The sequence below is a fragment of the Heterocephalus glaber genome, unplaced genomic scaffold, assembly GCF_053883595.1.
Source record: "Heterocephalus glaber isolate CG9 unplaced genomic scaffold, H.glaber_assembly_v1.0 deba00001577, whole genome shotgun sequence".
NCBI lineage: Eukaryota > Metazoa > Chordata > Mammalia > Rodentia > Bathyergidae > Heterocephalus > Heterocephalus glaber.
In genome coordinates, this window is record NW_028258358.1 from 19,294,578 (window position 1) to 19,315,992 (window position 21,415).

A 21,415-nucleotide genomic window follows, 5' to 3' on the forward strand; every position below is an offset into this window, starting at 1 on the left:
CCAGCCACTGAAGTCTACAGCATCCACTGCTCTGTTCCACTGGTGCATTTCTCCATGGGGGCCTCTAGGGGTGCCAGTAGCAACATACCTCTGTAGGTTCAAGCCACCCCTGCCATGCTGAGCCAGGGCTCAGGGAGAAAGTTCCACTTGCCACCTCCTTTGTTTGTACTAGTGTCCCTTTCTTTGCTCTTCCCATGGTCTCTAATTCTTGGTTCATGTCATTGCTGGGTCCCAAGGACCTACTTCCCTCCTCCTTTCCTTCCTCACATTGCTATATTACAGCATTTGTATTCCAAATAATGGAGAGGCAGGTTCTCTGGTGCTCAGCAGGCCACCCTCCTGGAAATCTTTGAAGTTTATACCTAGTATATTTCCCTTTTTTGATAAATAATTTAAACATTTATTTTTAAGGTTTGAAATACTTTAAGTTAGTTATCCTTCCTCTTCTAGAAATTTCAAATTATTTTTTTCTGTGAAATTATGTGTTGTAACTTTCGATTTATTTTTGATATATTTCTAGAAAAATAGTCAAAGTTATTTCTTCTACCTTTTTGAAATGTTCAGTACTTCACTTATTTAAACTCATCCTGTTTTTAGTTTTTATATTTGTTTCTGTTGTATGCACTATTCCATAAAAACAATGATTAAATCGAGATTTACATGTATTATAAAATGAGATATAGTAAAATGTCCTTAGATTTGTTTCATTATATTTTGCTTTTCTTTATATATTATTTTTCTCTTTACTGAATTATTGGAATAATAATTTCCTCTTTCCTTTCCTGAAGAATTTAATTCTCACCTGGTGCATCTTTACTTTAGAGATACTTCTTGTAAATAATACATGAATGCTTACTGGCCTCATCATTCCTCTTGAAAAATGAGTATATAGTGTTGCCAATTTTTATTATTAGTTTTTGGCTTTTTAAAAAAGAATTTAAGTATGTTTTAGGCATTCTCTATCCCATTTTCCTTTCACATAAACAGTTATAGGAAACAAAGTCTTTGCAAATAAGGAAAGGTGGTGGGGGTGAAGGGAGGGCAGGGGAAGGGGACAAAATAAGAACCAAGATACTCATGTAATGGTACAAAATCCCAATGATGAATGTAACTGTATTTTGTACCTAAAATGTACCAATAAACTTAATGAGGAAAAAATTTTTTAAAAACTCAATTATAAATGTCTTCTTTGTGTTTATATTTTTAATAGCATTTCATCAGTTTTTATATATAACATAGTTGCATATATATGTCTTTTTTGTTTTATGTTCTATGCTTCTTAAGACATCTTTTCCTACTCTAAGGTTATAAAGACATCTTCACCTAGGTTTCTTGAAGCTTTATAATTTTCTTTCATGTTTAACTATGTAATTATGTAATATTCATACATCAATATCACATATTATTAAAATGATAAGTGACATAACACAATGCAATATTAATAGATTATATATTATATACCATGTCAATATTATAAATTATGAAAAATGAAATATATAAACAGATTTATGAAAATTACATGCAACTAAAAATCAGTAATAAAATGAATATATACATTCCAAATGTTCATTTTTTAAGTTTTAATGAACATATATCATGTATATATAAACATACACATATGTGTAGACATACATCGAATTGAAGAAATAGAAAGAACATTGTCTTACCCCAGTAGCCTTATTGATTTCCTTACTGACTACCTCCTCTCACTGTTAATGGGATAGATAACCTTTTACATGTTAAATCCTTGGGTGAAAACAATAACATTCTGGATAACATTCTTTCATCCAATATTTCTAAGATCTAGCCATATTGTCAGAAGGTTGTACTTCACTCATTTTCACTGTTCTGTTTTATAATGCAAGTATCCAACACATATTTATCTATTTTGTATTGATGAATATTTGGACCATTTCCAGATTTTTGCTTTTAGGAGCAATGTTATTCTTAACATTTGTATATATTTCTTTGTACCAAACTTCTATTTTTTTCCAGGAATATATTCAATTATTAAATTACTGGGTAGGAGGACATGAAACTCTTCGACATAGCTAATACAAAATGCATTTCCAAAGTATGTAAATATTCACAATCTCATCAACAGTAGATGAGTTTCTCTCATTTTTTTTTTTTTTTTTTTTTTTTTTTTGGTACCAGGGATCGAATTCAGGTCCCTGCACTTGCACAGCAGGCGTTGAAACCACTGAGCTAAATCCACAGCCCCACTCTCATAAATTTTGATATTATTAGACTTTTTAATATTTACCCACATAATGAGTGTGAAACTATATCCCAAATACTTCAATTTCTATTTTTCCTAGTCTTTTACCTTGTATTTAGGTTTGGATTAGAAAAGTTTTGTGATTTGAATTGAGAATAATCTCTACCTAGGTTTTTTTGAAATACTCTTTTTGAGAATTTATTTATTCTTAATTGTTAAATCTTGCCTTAAGCAACCTTGATAGTAGGCAGTTTCAGGCCAAGAACCATTTTATATATTTCAATTGTATCCTTCAAATCACCTCACACAATACAAAGAAAATTTTGATTGATCTGTTTGTTCCTTCAAGAACATGAGAAAATGAGTTTTGGAAAAGGCTTGTACAAGAAATTGCCAGTTGTATATAAAAGATTCTAAATGATTGTTCAGAGAGTATTTTCTCCTCATTTCCTTCTGAATTTGGTAAATCATATGATTTAAGGAATATAGTGTAGTTCTTACAAGCTGCTTATGAAGGCCTCTCTTAATTGTTAATTCTGAAAAAAAATTTCTCAAGTTAAAAAAAAAGCAGCCATGTTATGCCTTTCAGACAGTATTTTTACACAAATTTTCTCAGCACTAAACATCATGCGGCTCTGCAGGCAGTGCGTGATGGATGTGTTTCCATTCCAGATATGTCAGAAGTCAAAGTAATGTTTTATTTTACTTTTATATCCAAGGTGTCATTTCTACAAATCTTAAACATACTTTTGAAAGTTCCAAACCAGTTTTGTACAACTATTTAATGAACTGTGAACAAATCTCTGCAGTAAATTGTTTTTATATAGAGTCACTGCGTACAAATGCACTTTAAAGTTCAGTTACATTGCTAGTATTAGAACTTGTATTATGCAGACCTTTAACATGTTTTCCCCTAAAAAAAGTTGCAGTGTAGTTTAGTTTTCTCTCTGTATTTGTAAAAATAGCAAGATCAAGTGTGGGATGGTTTAGTAGAATTAGCATCACATTTGAGACCAATATCATTTTAAGTTATTATTTTGTTTATACTGATTTGCTCTGTCCTGCAGGTAATTATTCTCTCCTTCTCTGACAATCATGCTGCCCATGTGAATGGAGTACTCTTGTTTATTACAAGATTATCCTATGCACACGTTTCTCCATTTGAATTAGGATTTTCTATGTGACTTACATTTGCCAATTAAAAGTGGTTGCAAGTGACATGTTGCATGTCTAAGAGTTGCAGTTAGAGTCAGAAATGGTTACGTGTTGCAAATAAAAATTTCTCTGTCAGGCTGATTTCTTAAGTGAAGAAGATGTGAGTCAGAATAATAGCTCAACACTAATGGATATTTAGCATGAATGAGAAAAAGCCTTTGAAGAAAGATTTGGAAATTGACCTTGGAAAAATATGAATTATCAGAAAGGAGTATGCAGTGTACCAGAAAGGTTTCTGTACCACTGAAAATTGCAGATAGTTGGGCATGGTTGTGCGTGCTTTTAATCCCAGAACTTTGGGAGGCTGAGGCAGGAAGATTACAGATCAAACCCAACCTGGGCAATTTAGTGACTTAGTGAGGCCCTGTCTCAAAATAAAACATAAAAAATTAAAACAAAAAAAGGTTGGGGATGCTTATTAGTGAGAAGGCCTGGGTTTAAATCCTTATTACTGCAAAAAATAGAAGAATGAATGAGTGACCCATCACTCAATCCATCAAATACAAGTAGAAAAGCAGAAAGTGAAGAAGCAAAATTGAAAATGAGTGACAAAGATGAAAGCAAACACTGTGGAAGACACAGTGGACAGTGCAGCAAGAAGGAGAAAGTAAGTACTCCCTGATGCTGACATGAGGTCACGAATGACAAAGACAAATGTGTCTGTTATTAAATAAACAGCAGGGTGAGGACATTAAGGGCCAAACTTATTTTCTAGTTGGTTAGAGAACGACTCTAACTAAATATCATGTTTGTAAGAAATGCTTAATTGGAGTGGAAAGGTAGGGCTCTAGTTCCAAACTATTAACATTTTCTGCAAACTAAAAAAGACCAAATAAGATGAAATTTAATTAGCCATATTCATAATGTATGGATTTCCCCATCCTCATATGATCATTTATGAAAAAAAAGGACTCCAGACTACATGATATCTAGGTCTAAAATTATATAATAAATGATTGGGAATATTGTCAATATTTGTTTTTGTTTCACTATAATATTTGAAGTAGAATTAATTTCTGTATTTTTACCTATAAAACATTTAAATATTGTTTAACCAAATTAAGAAGAACTAATGAATGTTTAGATTGAAGGAGCTTTATGATTTGAATGTTGTCTTACGAGTATTTAACATTTACAGTAAGAAGGAGGAAGGGGACCATATGGATATTGCATTAATTTGATTCAGTCGGTCCTTCACAATGGCTTCTCACTTGACCCAAGCAGTGTAATTTTCACTTCTTGGCCTCCCTCCACCAAAAGTTATCTTCTCAAATATGTTATTAAAGAGTAAAATAAAGGAGAGATGGTAAGGAATAGAAAAATAGACTGGACAAGAGGTTGAGGGGGATAAAAGAATAAAATATGATCAAGAATATATATATATATATAATATATATTATATATATATATATATTCTCCAAACCAATATAACTACTATGTATTGAAAGCATACACTAAGTTTTAAAAAACCTGCCTCTCATTCCATAAGTCTCCATTTACCATAAGTGTTAAGCAATCTAATCATCAGATAGGTATGTAAATATCTAACAAATACAACCTCAACAATTGAAAGAAAAAATCACTTGTATTTTTAGAAGAAATTTATTATAAAATTAATCTGTTTGTAGAACATTTATGATGCCTCTTGCTTAAAATTATCCCCAAAACACACTCTACCTCAATTCTACGTTACGTATTGCTTCTTCCATTAAGCTATTTTAATTTTCCCCATGTTTTTTCAGTTCAAACATTTAATTGAACTTCCTCAGTAGCTATTATGTGTATGGCATTTACTTGTTTCTGGTTAAACATAAATATGGCTATGACATAGCTGATAAAAACTTAATCTTCCGGAAAGGCAGGAGATTCTAAACTGATGCTCAGGTTGTTCTATTGCTAACTGCAGGAAATTTGGCTAGTTATGCCTAATGTTCTCATTTGGATTAAGGTGCCAACTGAAATGTTTTGAAATTAAATAGAAAATGTTTACATTAAAAAGATCATCAGAGACTACTGGAGTAAACACTAGAAAAGAACAGCTTATGATAGTGGTGATGGGGAAAATTTTTGGTTTCCTTCGAATCAGACTTTTTATATTTTAAGTTGTTTAGATAATTTTGACAGCATAATTCTTCACGCTTTTTCTAAACTAGAAGTTTCTATTATGATAGGAAGAATCTTTCAGTTCCACCAATGTAAGTTTTTATAATTCAATGTTTTTCATTCTTTTGTAAGATTATTTTGTAAGATTTTACAAAATTTAGTGTACATGGTTAGGTTACAAATTTATAAATACTTAATGAATTTATTGCAGACAAAGGTCACCTGCTAGTGGAAAATATATAAAACTTAGCATCCTACATAATAAAAATAACATTAATATTTATACAATACCAACAATGTCAAGCTCAGTTTATCAAGTCACATAAACTTAGAATTGTTCTCCACCAAATCTTATCTTACCATCATGCCAATCATCACATTATTGCCATATTGTTACACAACATAAGAACAACAGCAATGCAAATTTAGTGTCTAATTATCATAAATATTATAAACTACATTCAGAAGACAGACTTTTTAGCATTGCAAGTTCTATATTTAATCTATTTGTGTATGTGTACACATACCTATATTTGAAATACTTAAGCCCTTTGACAATATTGTCAATGAAATGTGAAAGCACGTTCTTATTATCTCAAAATGCACAATGCTCTCAAGCCACAGTGAAGGGATTAGTGGCACTGTTCAAAGGCCAATGCCAAAGAAGATCCTTTCATCTTTTACTAAATTCTCAAATGTCAGGGGAAAAGCATAGATAAATTTCTATGGGCAGGGAATTTTATAACCTTGGATGTACAGAGTATTTTTAGATGAATATAAAAGAAGGCAATACTTTGCTGAATTCTAAAATCATAAAATATTTTCAAGGCAAATATTTTGTTTCACAATGGATCTGTTATTCATAGCTATGTTCTTTTGTTTGTTTGTTCTGTTTTGTTTTGTTTTTTAGTACCTGGGATCAAACTTGGGTCCTTGCGCTTGCACGGCAGGCAGCGGAACCATTGAGCTAAATCCCTGGCCCATAGCTATGTTCTTGAGAACTGGAAATGAGAAGGGAGAGAGAGAGGGAGAAGGAAGACTCTGTAAGAGAATGAGAGAACAGGAAAAAGAACGAGGAGAGAATGGGAGAAGAGTGTGCAATTCTAAGTTAAATATGTGAATTATTTCAGGTTTTAAATTCAAAGTCATGTAAATCAAAGGAGAGATTCTCTAAACAATGAAATGAATAAAAACAAAACAAATTCCTATAGCCCAAGAGTAAACTTAAAATGTTTTTAGTTTCATCTTTAGTTTTACATATTATATAATTATGAGTTTATAATGCATAGGGGACATTGCAGATTACCTCTCATTGTTACATCTAAGGTTATCAAGTATTCCCAAATATATAGGCATCTCACACTAAGCTAGCATCAGGAAATTCCTTCACATTCCATAGAGTTTACTGCCTGGAATGTTTGAACTAATTTCTAAATGAAGTGCATGGTAGTCTACTTTTTCAAAACTGTGTTAGCTTTATGTTGTTATTGATAAATTTTTTTAAAAACCCAAAATACTTCTAAAGGTAAAGAAGAATATGACCTTTAAATTAAAAAAAAGTAAAGAGGGCCGGGGATTTAGCTCAGTGGTTTTGCCGACTGCTCCACAAGCACAAGGACCTGAGTTCCATCCCTGGTACTGAAAAATAAATAATAATTAATTAATCAATTATTTTAAAAATAATAATTTCCTCAGAGTTTATGTGTTTATTATATTTTGCATATCCTTTTCACACTTAAAATAAATTTATTCAACAATTATTAAGTATTTGATACATACAAGGTAAAGTGCTCAATTCCACAGGAAATTTCACTGATATAAATTGGTGCCCTACCTTAAGAAATTTGCCAGTAAGTCTGGGGAAAAAAGGGAACAAAATAAATATCACAAAAGACAAAATATCATTATGACATAAAAGGCATATAGGCAGTTCTGTAGACTTTTGAAGAAAGTGGATATGATCTTTAGTGGAGCAATTTCGACTGGGCCTTGATAGGTGGGTAAAATCTTGTGATTGTATTAATAAATTGAATAAGTATGATAATTGCAGATGATGTTTTAAAACAAAGAAGACACATAATCCATGTGTGTAGAATAGTCTGGCAGGTATATGAGGGTAGTGTCAAACACATGATAATGATCAGTCAGTTGTTTCAATTGCTACTTTTGTTTCATTCCATTTTAATTTGTATGTGTTAAATTGGTAATTACTCATTGATGTAAACGAGGGATTAAATTCATACTGCTTTTCATGACACATCATGGTGAATCACTCTTATTTCTCAAAGAGAAAATATGCCTCTCATAGATATTTTCAAATTAGTGTGTAAAGCTGTGTCATGTGTAACTAAAACTGTTATTATCATTCTTGTCATTATTAATACTTTGGAATTCAGATAAATTTTTCTTGTATATCTGTGGGACAGCTCAAAAGAGTATTTCAATCAAATATAGAGGGGTCAGGGATTTAGCTCAGTGGTACGACCACTTGCCTCGCAAGCGCAAGGTCCCGAGTTCAATCCCCGGTACCAAAAACAAAACAAAACAAAACATAAAACATAGAGTTCTTATTATTACTAAAAATATGAAATAATATATTGAAAACTAGACATTTTCAACCCAGAAGAAGGAGACAGTTTTGAGCACAGCACAATATTTATTACTAGGATCTATTTCATGATCTAGCCTGTTGAAATCTCATGTCTGAGATCCCCTTCTCCAGAGGGTTGACAATAATGTTTGAGTGAAATATCAATTAATGTCAACCCTTTTTGTTAACATGATGAACCACCTTATCACAATAGCAAACAAGCCCTATCATTATATAACTGAAATTTTCTCTCATGAGGTTTGATAAATGTACTATTTAAATCACTTTGGAGTAGGATTTTGTTACTTTTAGCAAAAAACTTGTCTTATAGAAGCAATAAAAAATTAATTTCAGGTCACATGGTAATGTGGAATTATGCTAGCATTAATAAAAATAGAGCATCTGTCAGAGATAAGCTTAAATAGAATCATTTTAACATTTTCATACTAAATCAAAGATAGAGATATCACTTTGGCTGAAGCAACATGGCCATGATTAGTCACTTATGTGTTTATTACATAGCATTGAGCAATTTAAAGATAAGCAAAAAATTAAGTTATGAATGAACAAGATTTTTTAAAAAGAGGAATGGAAAATAAAAATAGTTGGAAGCTGCATGGCTCAGTGGTAAACAGCACTTACAGTTCATGTAAAATAATCAAACAATGGTAATTTAACTGAAAATATTACCACAATATTTGAAGGAAGAAGGTATGAGGATGAAACAAACTCCATAAAGGTAAGTTTATATTAATGTCAAAATTGATTTAAAAAGGACAGTATATAATTTAGTAAAAGGTATATAAATGATAAATAAAAATACTAGAAATTTTATTTTGGAGTAGATTTGAGTGAGAACAGAATCTGAAATTTTTCCTTACAAGGGTAGAGTTTCATTTGAGTTTTTGATGATTTTCAGATATTAAATGGTAAAGTTGAGACTCAGGGCGCAAAGAGAGTGAATGTTTGCTATCCTAAATGAAGGGTTGTGATTTTTTTGATTCACAAAAATGAAAATATTCTATTTTAATAATATCTTAAGTTCAGTTTGGTGATACTTCTGGGGAAAAAACATGTAAATAATTATTTTTCATCTATTAGTGTATTTAGTAAGATTTACTTAATGCAGACTTTATACTGGATCCTAGGTCTAGAGGTAGAAAGGGATATGTTTCCTGTAATTGATAGTTTTCAATCTTATAAATAAGAGATAAAATAAATAGTTAGAATTATGCTTTAAATGTGGTAGTAGAAGCAGTGATAATGCTAATGAAGGAGTGCAGAAAATACTGGTCTCAGGGGGTAGGAAGTGAATCTTGAATCATTATAGATAGAATCCAGAACTTCTGGAGACAAATATGTAGCCTAGTGTAACAGAAGAAAAGAAGTCTTTAAAGGAGAGCAGGGAAATTTGAAGAAATCATTGTGAGCAATCAAATTAGGCAAAAAGGAAGTGTTTTTAATCAGAGTCAACCGGTGAGTCCTGTGTGAAAGATGACTCTTCATAACTTACCCCTATACCTCTACTTTAATTCCTACTATTGCATGTTAGAATTGCTCTTCTGTATAAAGAGAACAGTTCGCAAACTGAAGGGATTCCTTATCTAGTTTTGCATATTGCAACTATATTATTTAGCTATTCCTTTTCACCCATTTAAACCTCCATAGAACTGTTGTCTCTCCTGAATACTGTACTTAGTCTTCCTTCAAAGCACATACTGAACCATCTCTGGTTTGAAATGCTTCTAATTTGAATCTTTAGTGGGAAGTGTTTTATATATTTGTTATTGAGATTTCTCTTGCACACATAGACATACAATCTCTATTGCAGATTTATTATTACAAAGGATGTTAATTTCAAACATGTGATGAATCTTTTTAAGAAAGAAAACAAAGTACAATCTCTATTGATTACATCAAAGCATCCCACAGTGTTGAATTTCAATAAGTCTGGCTAATTGTATGAATAAGCATTAAATATTACTCAAGCTGATAGATTATGCACAGACTAAAAGACGTTGACTATCTCTAAATATAGAAGCAAATTCTTTGCAAAATGTGGAAGTCATTGATAAAACTTTTAGAAATGAGTCATCTGCTCAATTACTGGGGCATATATTTGATTTCATTTTAAGTATTTTTAATCATACTAATTGATATTTATAATTTAGTGCATTAAAACATATATGAAATAACTCAAATAATTTAAAATTAAAAAGGAAGACATTCAACCCTATTGCAGTTTCTTAGTTTTATTTTTGAATATATATATCAACCTCAAATCATATCAGCCATGTTAGTTGAAATATCAGAAAATCTTTCTCATAATTTTTGGCTTAAAACTCATTAAGACTGATTAAGATAATAAAAGAAGAGTAAAAGTAAGGATAAAAGAAAAATATGGCTTCTTTAATATCCTATATTCAATTAGGAAATTTTTCAATGTCCTATCTTCTTTTATATATAAATGTACCATTTTGGAAAATGTGCATAATTAAGGCCAAAGTTATCATTAGTGAAAATCTTATCGAAAGAGACAAATAGTTTCAGTTCTCACCCAATAGGTTGGTTTCTGAGACTCTCATGAATCTAAGTGTTATGGTAGTTATTGGCAAGAATATTTGTCACAATAAAGGCATGTCCCTATTAATAGTTAAAAACAGTAGGTCACAAACAGAGCTAAAGCTCAAGTTGTTGAAAGTTTTGCAATGTTCCTGAAACAAAAATGAAGTATCAGACAGAGAAAGCTAACAAGAGGTGGTGTTGATGGTGCCCTGGTTTTAATCTGAGGGCAAGACTGAAGTGGTAGCAGTGCTCACTCTCTTTGGAAACACTCCTAAGGGCCCCTGAGAATTGAAGTATCCTCCAAAGTCTGAGAAGACCGTTCAAGGCTCCTTAGAGATTATAGTTTCAACTTTAACTTCTTCTAGAATTAAATTCCTATGCAAGCACATACTGTTATTAATATATCAAGGAAAAGATGAGCAGGCAAAACAATGCCTTCCTATATCTTCTCCAAAAAGTACTTGCATCATGTGAGTAAGAACTCAGTTTATATTGTTTTTAGCAACTAGAAGATGAATAACTTGGGAAGTTGTGGATAAAATATGCCAGAGATTGTAAGTCCAGACCACTCGATTGCTCTGCAGGTTAGAAAAGCCCTACCTTTGCGAGGGAAAGGAGGGAGGAAGGTCATTATAGCAGTTTAATAAATACAAAAAATGTGGAAATATTTTTACTTATGAGTTATGTTTTCCTAGTTAGAAATGAAGTTTCTTTTACAACCCTTGATTTTAGGAACTGAAGAAAATCCAGACCAAGGTGGTACATTCTTTTGGACAATTTATTTTTTCTATACACTATTCTTACAAAACAAGTTATATTAATAATGAGAATTTGTCATTCAAATATTAACTTCGTTTTTCATCTTCTAAGATCAAGTGGGAAGTTTTGTCTTGATCTTCTAAAATCAAAATATTCCCCTGCTTTAAATACTTTTTAGTTGTATCTCTGGAAAATTTTATTCCAAATTCTCACACCATTTTAATATTCATTTTGAAAATATTTTGTGGTATCATACATTTAAAAAATGATTATCTCACTTTCTAATATTTTTCAATTTGAGGTAATTATCTTTGATATATTTTCCAAATATTTTATTGAACTAATTTCTTTTATCAATAGAGTTCATTTTTATCTTACTTAGTCTGTAACTCTATGGAGTTTAGCTATGAATATTTTTTTTTTAAATTTCAACAAGAGTCATTTATAGCTAAGTGGAGGTCCCTTGAGACCATACCCTTAAGTGAAATAAATAGGACACACATGTGGAAATACCAAATTGTTTTGCTGGTGTGAGAAACTGAGAGTGTAAATGAGGTCCAAAATGTATAATAAATATTATGAAATAGGAAGAAAATTTTCAAAAGGGAAGGGGAACAAAGGAGAGGTTTGGGAAAAGGAAAGAAAGGAAAGAAAAAAAAGAAAAGAAGGAAAAATGGAAACAAAGCTGTTGTAAATAGGGAGGGATGGAGAAGTTGAAGGGAGGGAAGGGGAATAGGAAAAGATAAGAACCAACATATATCATATACAGGTACAAATTTCCTATGATGAATGTGATCACAATTTACACCTAAAATGTATAAATAAATTTAATGCTTTAAATATTTTTAAGGTTGTCTATTTTTTTAAAAAAAGTGTGATTCAAATGCAGACCACCTGCCACAGTGCCAGAAATTGTATGAATCTCTGAAACAGAAGTAAGTACAAAAGAGTATGCCGGGAATCAACTCAGAAGTATGTCGTGCAATGCCCCATTAAGTCAGGATAACTGCACCATATCTGGGATACATTTCAAATTAGTATTACAAATAATCTTATAATCTGAGAAATGATGAAAAGCAAGATTAGACCATAATAGTCTCATCATTTTATCTGGTGATTTTCACCACAGTAGTAAAACAATATTCAGATGGAGATGGGTAGAAAATCAAGTACATGGCCTCTGAAAATGGAAAGTTACTGAGCATGAAACTTATTCTGTAACAAAGGCTTTTTTGTCCCTGGCATTACAAGGGACCACTAAGTTCTGAGTAATAACAATTCTAGAGTTTGGGAATACTTTTACACGGTATACAGAAGTCCTACAAGCTAAGAATATTCATTTTGAAAAAAGAATACACTTTGAGAATGATGACACAATATCATCATTTGCAGTCCAGTAGGCAATTCCCATTATCTTGGACCAGCAGTGAACTTTCTAGTTCCCCAAATTCTATTGAATGATGGAGCTGAGTCTCCAAAACGGGACCATCCAGCCTTTATAATATAGTTTAAAATATATTTTCTGATAGTATCTTGGTGAAGAAAAGAAAGCAAAGGAAAACACATCACAGTCCTAGCATTTTTAAGAAACAATCTCAGAAATGACAATTAAGCCCAGTATCAACTGAGGAACAGCAAACTTAAGATGATTGGTCAAAGATAGTAAGTGGAGGACTATAGATTGAATTTGTCTTTTTGCTTCAATTGTGGGTTTTCCTCTATCCAAATAACTGGATGTTGTGGACCATCATCATCATCATCATATGAAATAGAATTTTTTCAAGAGAAAGAAAATGTTGGTGCATATATCTCCAGCTGCTTAATGGGAATCTTAATGAAATTCATCAGATAAATTGTTTGCAGAATTAAAGGTAACTTTTTCAGAGTAGCTTAGAAATTATCTCTGACACTTTCTCTAAATGTAGTCTATCATGGGAACCTTCAATAATGGATTAATTGTACATCTTTTTGTTGTAGATAAAGTGTTTCAGTTTTGAGAGCTAATCTCATAAAAAGCAATTAAATTTTATTTTTTAAATTTTAATGCAAATATAGCTTGATAATTTTATTCATGTTTTGGGAAGGGTATGTTGATTAGCTACAGAAAATTTTAATATATGTAAACAGAAATTAAGCAGATATCAATTAGAACACATTAATAACTATCATCAATAAAATGCACTTTGTCACTGTCTTTGTTCAGATATACTCTTCTCTGAGGGAAGGAATCTGAAGTGCAGAGATCTTGATGTACATCCTTTCATTAACAATTCTGGTTAAATTCTTAATTTAATCATCATAATAGTGCAATGGTTCTTGAGGTCATAATCCCTCACCGTTGTGTTTTTTGGCTAAGGGAAAATAACACCTTATTCTAACACAAAATCACGCTTACTTCAAATTGAAAGGAAGGATTGAAGAACTTTCAATAATTCATCAAGAGAAGAAATAAATTTGAAGATTATTTTGCTATTTTTTTCCTTGGGCTTTACATAAAACCTGTCTCTAAAATGGAATGGCACACCTGAGGTTGATTTGTACTTAAGGAGTATAGTCTCAGAGCATTACATAACAAATAACTCTTTAAATGTAGAAGAGACTCATACAGAAAAGCTTTCTTACAGCTTCTCTTTTCCATTTTAAAGTTTAAATATGCTACATTAACTTACAAGTGTGCTTTTTATTTTCATTTCCTTTTAAATATACAGAGACACCCTATTTTTCAATTAGAATGGTGTGTTTATCCTCTTTTTAACTTCTACTTTCTCTTATCTAAAACATTACCTTACTTAAACTGCACTGGCCATGCTGATTAAATTTTCAGTTAGCAGTGAAGTGCCCTGGTAGAGGATACAATTGTAACCAAGCCATGCTGCAAAGCACATAATTAATTAGTCAGTTGAAGGTATACTTTATCTCCCTAAAACAACCTTATGCCAAGTACTGTTCCTGAGATCATGAACACATTGGCCAATTGTTAAAATAAAAAAGTTACAGTGGGGACAATTGGTAGAGGAATGTCATCCATGTTTAAAAACAATATATTTTTATTGTAACTTTTGAAAGTGCTATATGTTTTATTTATATATGCAAAAGCTTAATTTAAAATGACTTTAAAACGCTATAAAGTAGAAATAGACAAATAATTTTGTTGACTAATTCTAGATGGTAAGATGAATGATCAGATAACTACCTAGTAAAATAAAACTCACTAGATTACTGTCATTAATGAATGCTTGAAGATGGTTGAGCACCCACAAAACAGAATCCCATCCAGAGGGGAGAATATTATTGTGTAAAGGATTATAAAGCTATAAACATCTGTTTTTGGATTTGGTGGAGGGACAAGTTTTCAACTCAATTGCAGAAATACCAGGAAGGGCAATTTATATATTTTAAAGTAGGTTTAATTTTGTATGAAACTACCAAACTGTCATTTAAAATTGTAATGTTTTGTATTCCCATCAACAATGAATGAGCGTTTTCATGGCTCCATGTGGTTACCAGCACTTGGTGTTGTGTTTTAAATTTTGGCTATTCTAATAGCTATATGGTGACTTTCACTGCTATGTTTATTTACATTTTTCCTGATGACACATGATGTGAAACGCTTTTTCAAGTGCTTATTTGCTAGCTAGCTTCTATGGCAAGGAGTCTTGTAAGATGTTTGGCCTGTTTATAAACCAAGTTACTTTCCTATTATTAAGCCTTATGACTTTATGTATTTTATAAAATATATATTCCTCAACTATCTTCTTTTTGTCTATAGTTAGGTTTTCTTTTTAAATTACATCTTTTGCAGACCAGACACTTTAAAAAATTTTTTGGCTTTTTCAGACAGGGCCTCACTATGTAGTCTACTTAGTTTGGAATTGAACTCTTGATCTTCCAGCTTCGGCCTCTCCTGTGTTGGAATTGCAGGTGTGTGCCATCCTACCTAGCTTATAAATTTTTAATCCTAATTCATACTTGATATCAATTATTCCTTTAATATGGGTTAAGACTTGATGTTATATGTACAGGGTCATCACCCAACCCATAATCATCTAGATTTTCCCCTATGTAATCTTGTAGTAGTTTTCTACTTTGCATTTTACATTTACCTGTTATATGTATTGAATTAATTCTTATGAAACAAGTGAAATATATGTCTAGACTCTTTTTCATATATGTATTTCTATATCTAACATCTTCAATAGAGGTACTGATAAATACACCATGATTTATCTGGACAACAGAATATTATTCATCACTAAACAGAAATGTGCTACCTAACATGAAAAGACGTGAGAAATTTACACGCATGCTACTAAGTGGAAGAAGCCAATATGAAAAGATTACATATTATACAATTTGAATGATATAGCATTCTTCAAAATGCAAAACTATAAGATAGTAAGAACATCCAGTTGTTACCAGGTGTTCGGGTAGGGAATTGTGGAGTACAAAGGATGCTTTAGATAGCAAACTCAAATGGAGCAAACATGTCATTATACATTTGTCCAAACTTATTGTTAAAGTACAGCAGTAAGAGTGAAACCTAATGTGAATTATGGTCCTGGGTGATTATGTGCATACTTATCAATTATGACATATGTATCACTCTGGAGGGGGATTATCATTACGGGTCAGGATATGCAGATGGGGCAAGGAGGTAAACATGGGAAATTTATCTGTATTCTCAATTTTCTGTCAACTGCAAATTACTCTAAAATATGCAACCCATTTTTGTTTATTTGTTTGTTTTAAAGGGTTGGTTGCAAAAGAGAAGTAGATCAAGATCAAATTGTAAAAGGTCTTACAGCAATGTTTAGAAATTAACCCAGTAAACTCTTCTAGATGCAAACAAAAAAATCTACTAAATTCATGATGGAACACTGGAATCTAAAGTTGGAAATATTTTACATCCTAATAATAGAAGTGTCAGTTCCAACTCATTTCCATATTTAAAGTTTGGAGATATTTATTTTCTGAGGTTTTTATATCTCATACTTTAAGAGACTTGAATTCTAAGGCCTTTCTTCAGAAATGGCTCAACTGAGGGACATTTTGAGCTAAGATACAGAAATATGTAATTCTTTCTTTTTCCATTATAACAGCAGCAGGAATTTATTTTTAAACCCAATCTCATATTTTCTTAAGTCTGCCAGAAACCAATGTTTTTAAATAAGGGAAACGCTTTGCTAATGGGAAGGTGATTGGCTTTCTCACTGGTATTTTGTCATTACCAACTTCTCAAAATGTTCTGTGACCATTATGTATAGACAAATACATTTTCTTTCTATTTATAACTGAACATAAATTGTGTGCAACTGCTCAGGGCCATTACTTACCTGTGTTAGTACAGTGAATTAAGTTCACTGAGATGTGGTGCATTTTGCCTATATTTTTTTAATTATCTTTTGTCTTTGTGACAAAGCATTGCTACCCAGCTGCTAAGAGCACAAGCTTCAAAAACAATTTAGGTTGTGCGATTAAACACCAGGAGACAGGGTTTTAAAAATTTGCATGACTAATGTAAACAACCCCAAGATTTCATCAGTGATAGTTGGAGGAAAACTGGTGGGTGGGCTTTCTTTGTCCTGCTGGGTAAAGCAATGGTTAGCCCTTAAGGAGATAATACAAAGCCAAACAAAAATTGAATGACAAAAACATGGCATGAAAGAAATATCATAGTTAAGACTTACTTTACTTTCTGGTTAATGAATATTGAACAGTATAAATTTTACCTGTATGATAATTTCCTTGGTTTTAAGTCACAAACTCTCTAATTATAAATAGTTTTTTCAAATTTTAAAATAGTATTGCCTAATTTAAAAGTTATATCTTATTAAAATATTTGCTTCTGAAACCTTTTTACCATTTCAAGAAATATACTTTTGTGGTAGAAACAAGATGAACAATCTAGATCTTATTTCTGGTAATTAAGACACTTAGTTTTTGCTAACTTCCTTCATAGTAATCTTATATTTACACCTTCTTTTCCAGTTTTGCATTGACCAGCTACAGTTTAATATGTATTATCTTACAATTTTTTTTTTTTTTGCAACAGCCATAAAATTTACCTCCTTGCCTTTGGAACACTGTATTCTAACTCTTTCTATATTCTTTTACATATAAATTTTCCTACTCAGTGAAAGGTGTGGCCTTGAGGAGTTCTACAGGATCATGCCCCTTGGCCAGGATAGCGCCTGACACAAATGATATATTCCTCCTTAATGTTTTTGAATGGATGGAGATGATACCACCTCAGTTAAAATTTATAGTAAGCAAAATATAAAATGATTTCTATTGTTCTCATACTCTTAGTTTAGACCAATGGAAAGTCTTTTAAATGTAATTTAAACCAACATCCTCATTTGAATATGATCAAAAACAAGACCAGGGAAAATAAGTATATTCAAAAGTGTATTTATTAATCTTACACCATATGCCAGGCACTATAAAATTCCCTGACAACAAGTAAGACTATGTTTTAAATTCAACCCAATGATGCTGCGTGATAATGCAGGGACAAGTGCCCGGAGCACTTTGTTAGACACGATTGTCAGTGTGTTCCTCTGACCAGCAGCATCAATGAGCAACTTGTTAGAAATCCACATTCTGGGCCTTTCCCAGAACTGCTGAATCAGAAAATCTTGAAGAAAGGGGGCCAGCATTAGTTTCTCTTCATGTTTTCCCCTTTCAAAGATGTATAAATGACTCTGATGCACACAAAATTTGACAGATTATCAGATGACAATATATGTGTCTTTTTAGCAATGTAGCTCATTTCCTAACATAAATGTTGTGATCGGCAGAGACAACATTGAGCTGACACTGCTAGGAAGGAGATTTTTTAAAAATGTGATACAGTCTCAGATCCCATCTGGAAATTTTCATCACCCTATAATGAGATCAAATTCTCATCACTTTTGTTGTAATTTTCTCTGCCCCATTTTTTGTTTGTTTCTTTTAAAATTTGGAATATAGACAAATTCCAACACAAATGGAAGCAAAGAGAATAATATTTTGATCTCTCACATTGCTGCTCTGTAGGTTCTTCAGTTGATCACATCATGGAAATTTCTTTTTATTTATACCCCATCACTTTTCCCTGCCTTATTGATTGGATCATTGTGAAAAAAATATGGAAAAAGTTTAAAAGTATACTTTTATTTTAAGACTAATTGTGCTGGGCTTCAGAATGTGGTGCCCTAAAGGAGGTACTAGGTATTAAAAAACAAAATAACAAAAGCAGGAATATCTCTCTGATCTGCTTCCACACTTCTTCCCTGAAGCAGGTTTGGAAAGAATTCCCTGACTTTGCAATGAATCAGGTGCCTTCATTTTAGAGATATCCTCCTTACAGGGAGAGAGAAAGGGAATATGGAAGAGTGCTCTTATCCTTTAAGACATATACACAGAGAGAAGAATCTGCAAAAGCTCTGCTGAGTTCCCCCATTTTATCATCATTAGATCATGCATTGACTGAACTGTCACTATTTACATCAAATCAAAGCACAAAAGTACAAATGTGGGAAATTGTAGAATTTAGTTATCTAATTGTAAGAATTGATCACAAGAAGTTAGTTAACTGAGAAAATTAAGAAGTCATTTCTGATAATTTCCACAAGTCTGTTTGTTAAAAGAATTCCAGGAAACTTTAAGAGATGCTGTAAAAGTTTTATGGGAGAAAAACAGGTTTTCCTAGTTTTCTTATTAACCATTGTCTGGGGTCAGAGGACTGCAACCCAATGACCCTACCAGTGGTGAAAGAGATATGATTCACTATGTACAACTGTGATGTTTGCCGTGGGCCAGTGGGCTTGACTTCTCCTGAAGTCGCCCTGCTTTCTTAATACCATCTGATAAGAAGAGGGCTTCAGTGTGCTCTTAGATGCACGGATTGGTGAATGGAAACAAGGGCCGTGTAAATTCGCCTGTAGCTTTTATGAGTCACTTAAAGTCACTTGTTATCACCAGATGTTAAAACCAGAAAGACAACAGCCAGAATAACTAAGCGGCTTTCCTACATGTATAAAAGCCTTACTTCTTTCCTTTGTGATTGTCGAACAGTGTCAGGAGAATAAACTGCTGTTCGTCACCCAGGCTGTCTCCTTTTCTTTCTTTAAAGGTCGGTGCTCTCTGGGGTCTCCAGTCTCCCTCTAGAGAAACCACACACATACAAAGACTTTCCTGCTTCTTGTTTTCGGTTCTGTAGGCTGCCAAGACATATAACACTTAATATTAACTAAATTTGAGAGCTTTTTCAATAAAAGGTATATTAATCTTTTAATATATGTGTTTGACCCACTAAATCAGCAACAGGTAAGGAAGGAAATCTTGTCTCTCTTAGAGTAACTACAACAACATAATTATATATAATATGTAAGTTTCTAATACTAACATAAATTTGTCCTACATAGCTAAAGAGAATGTTTGGACATTGTGGTCTTGTCCATATTTATTCCTTTCTTTTATAATTCTACTGATTTACTTTTATGTCTCTTAGGATGTAATGTGACTGTGTGGCTGGGGCAATTGCGTTTGGGCTTCTGTTTTTGTAGAAAACTACATTTAATTTGTAATTCAAAAAATGCTAAATATACTTCCATTTTCTTGAAGATTCCTTTCACAATCTCTTAGCTGTTTATATGTATCATGATAATTATTATTATATATGGCTCATTATGTGTCGAGCATCATGTGTCTCATAGTATATGAACTCATTTACTCCTCACAATGAGTTATTACTATTATAATAAGTGATACAGTTATTGACTTATTCCTCATAAGTCTTTGATATACATTTTATTGTTAATTATTTATATTTTACAAAGAGATATATTGAAGAACATTGCAAGCATATAGTCACCTATTGACACACAGTAGCAGAGCTAGCTGTTGTCACATTTTTAAAATCTCCTTCCTAGCAGCTGGAATTCAAAGTTGTTACCATTAACTATAACATTTGTGTTAGCAAAGGTGCTCAGGCAGCATTTATGTATTTCCAACTAGACAAGAACTTCTTAAATTTTATATGCACTAGGGTCATCTATGAGGCTCACCTAAGAGGCTCATCTATGAGGCTCACTGTCAGCTCAGCTCCAAAGTCTGAGACCAAAATTCTAGCCATAATGTTAATCTCTCATCATCAGTTTTTTTTTTGTTTTGTTTTGTTTTGATTTGTTTGTTTAAGTTCTATGAGGGAGGTTCTCAAATTTCTGGTTCTATTATTTCAGATTCCTTATTATTTTTCTTTATTATAGGTTTAATCATTTTCAACTAATATATTGTTGTTTCTATATACTCTTATGTTAAAAAAGTATACCAAGTCGTTTTGCTAAGGAGTGAGCATCATAAATAATTCCAGGAAAAGTGTTAATCTTGACTTGACTTTTAAATTGCACCTCAAAGGACTTGTGAGATTTCAAAACAAAAGTTTGAAGATGAAGTGTACCTGTAGGTGAGCAGAACAGAGACAAAGTCACAAGGTCAAGCAATATCCTAGCATATAAAGTAATTTTGGTAATTTTAGAATACCAAACTTGTAGGGACTGAGGGCAGTGATGGTAAAGAGTTCTGGATAACTTCACTTCAAGTGATATTTGTGTTTCTAGTCTCTCTCTCTCTTCTCCCTTCTTTCATTGCTTCCTTTTCTTCCTTAAATTCCTCCCTCCCTCCCTTCCTTCTTTCCTTCCTTCCTTCCTTCCTTCCTTTTCTTCTTTTCTTTTGCCTCTGCCTCTGTCTCTGTCTCTCTTTCTTTTTCCTTTAGCTCTGAATATGTAGAAAATCTTCCTCATCTTGTTTAGAGAAGCAGTGAAGTAATGTTAAAGAATTGAAATCAAATCTATCATAGACTTAAGTGTGCGATTTGTTTTTCTGTTTCTGTCATGACAATCTGTGACTTTGGGTAATTCTTTGCAGCATGGGAAAATTAATATCATCTAACATTAATAAATACAAATGCTTTCACCTCT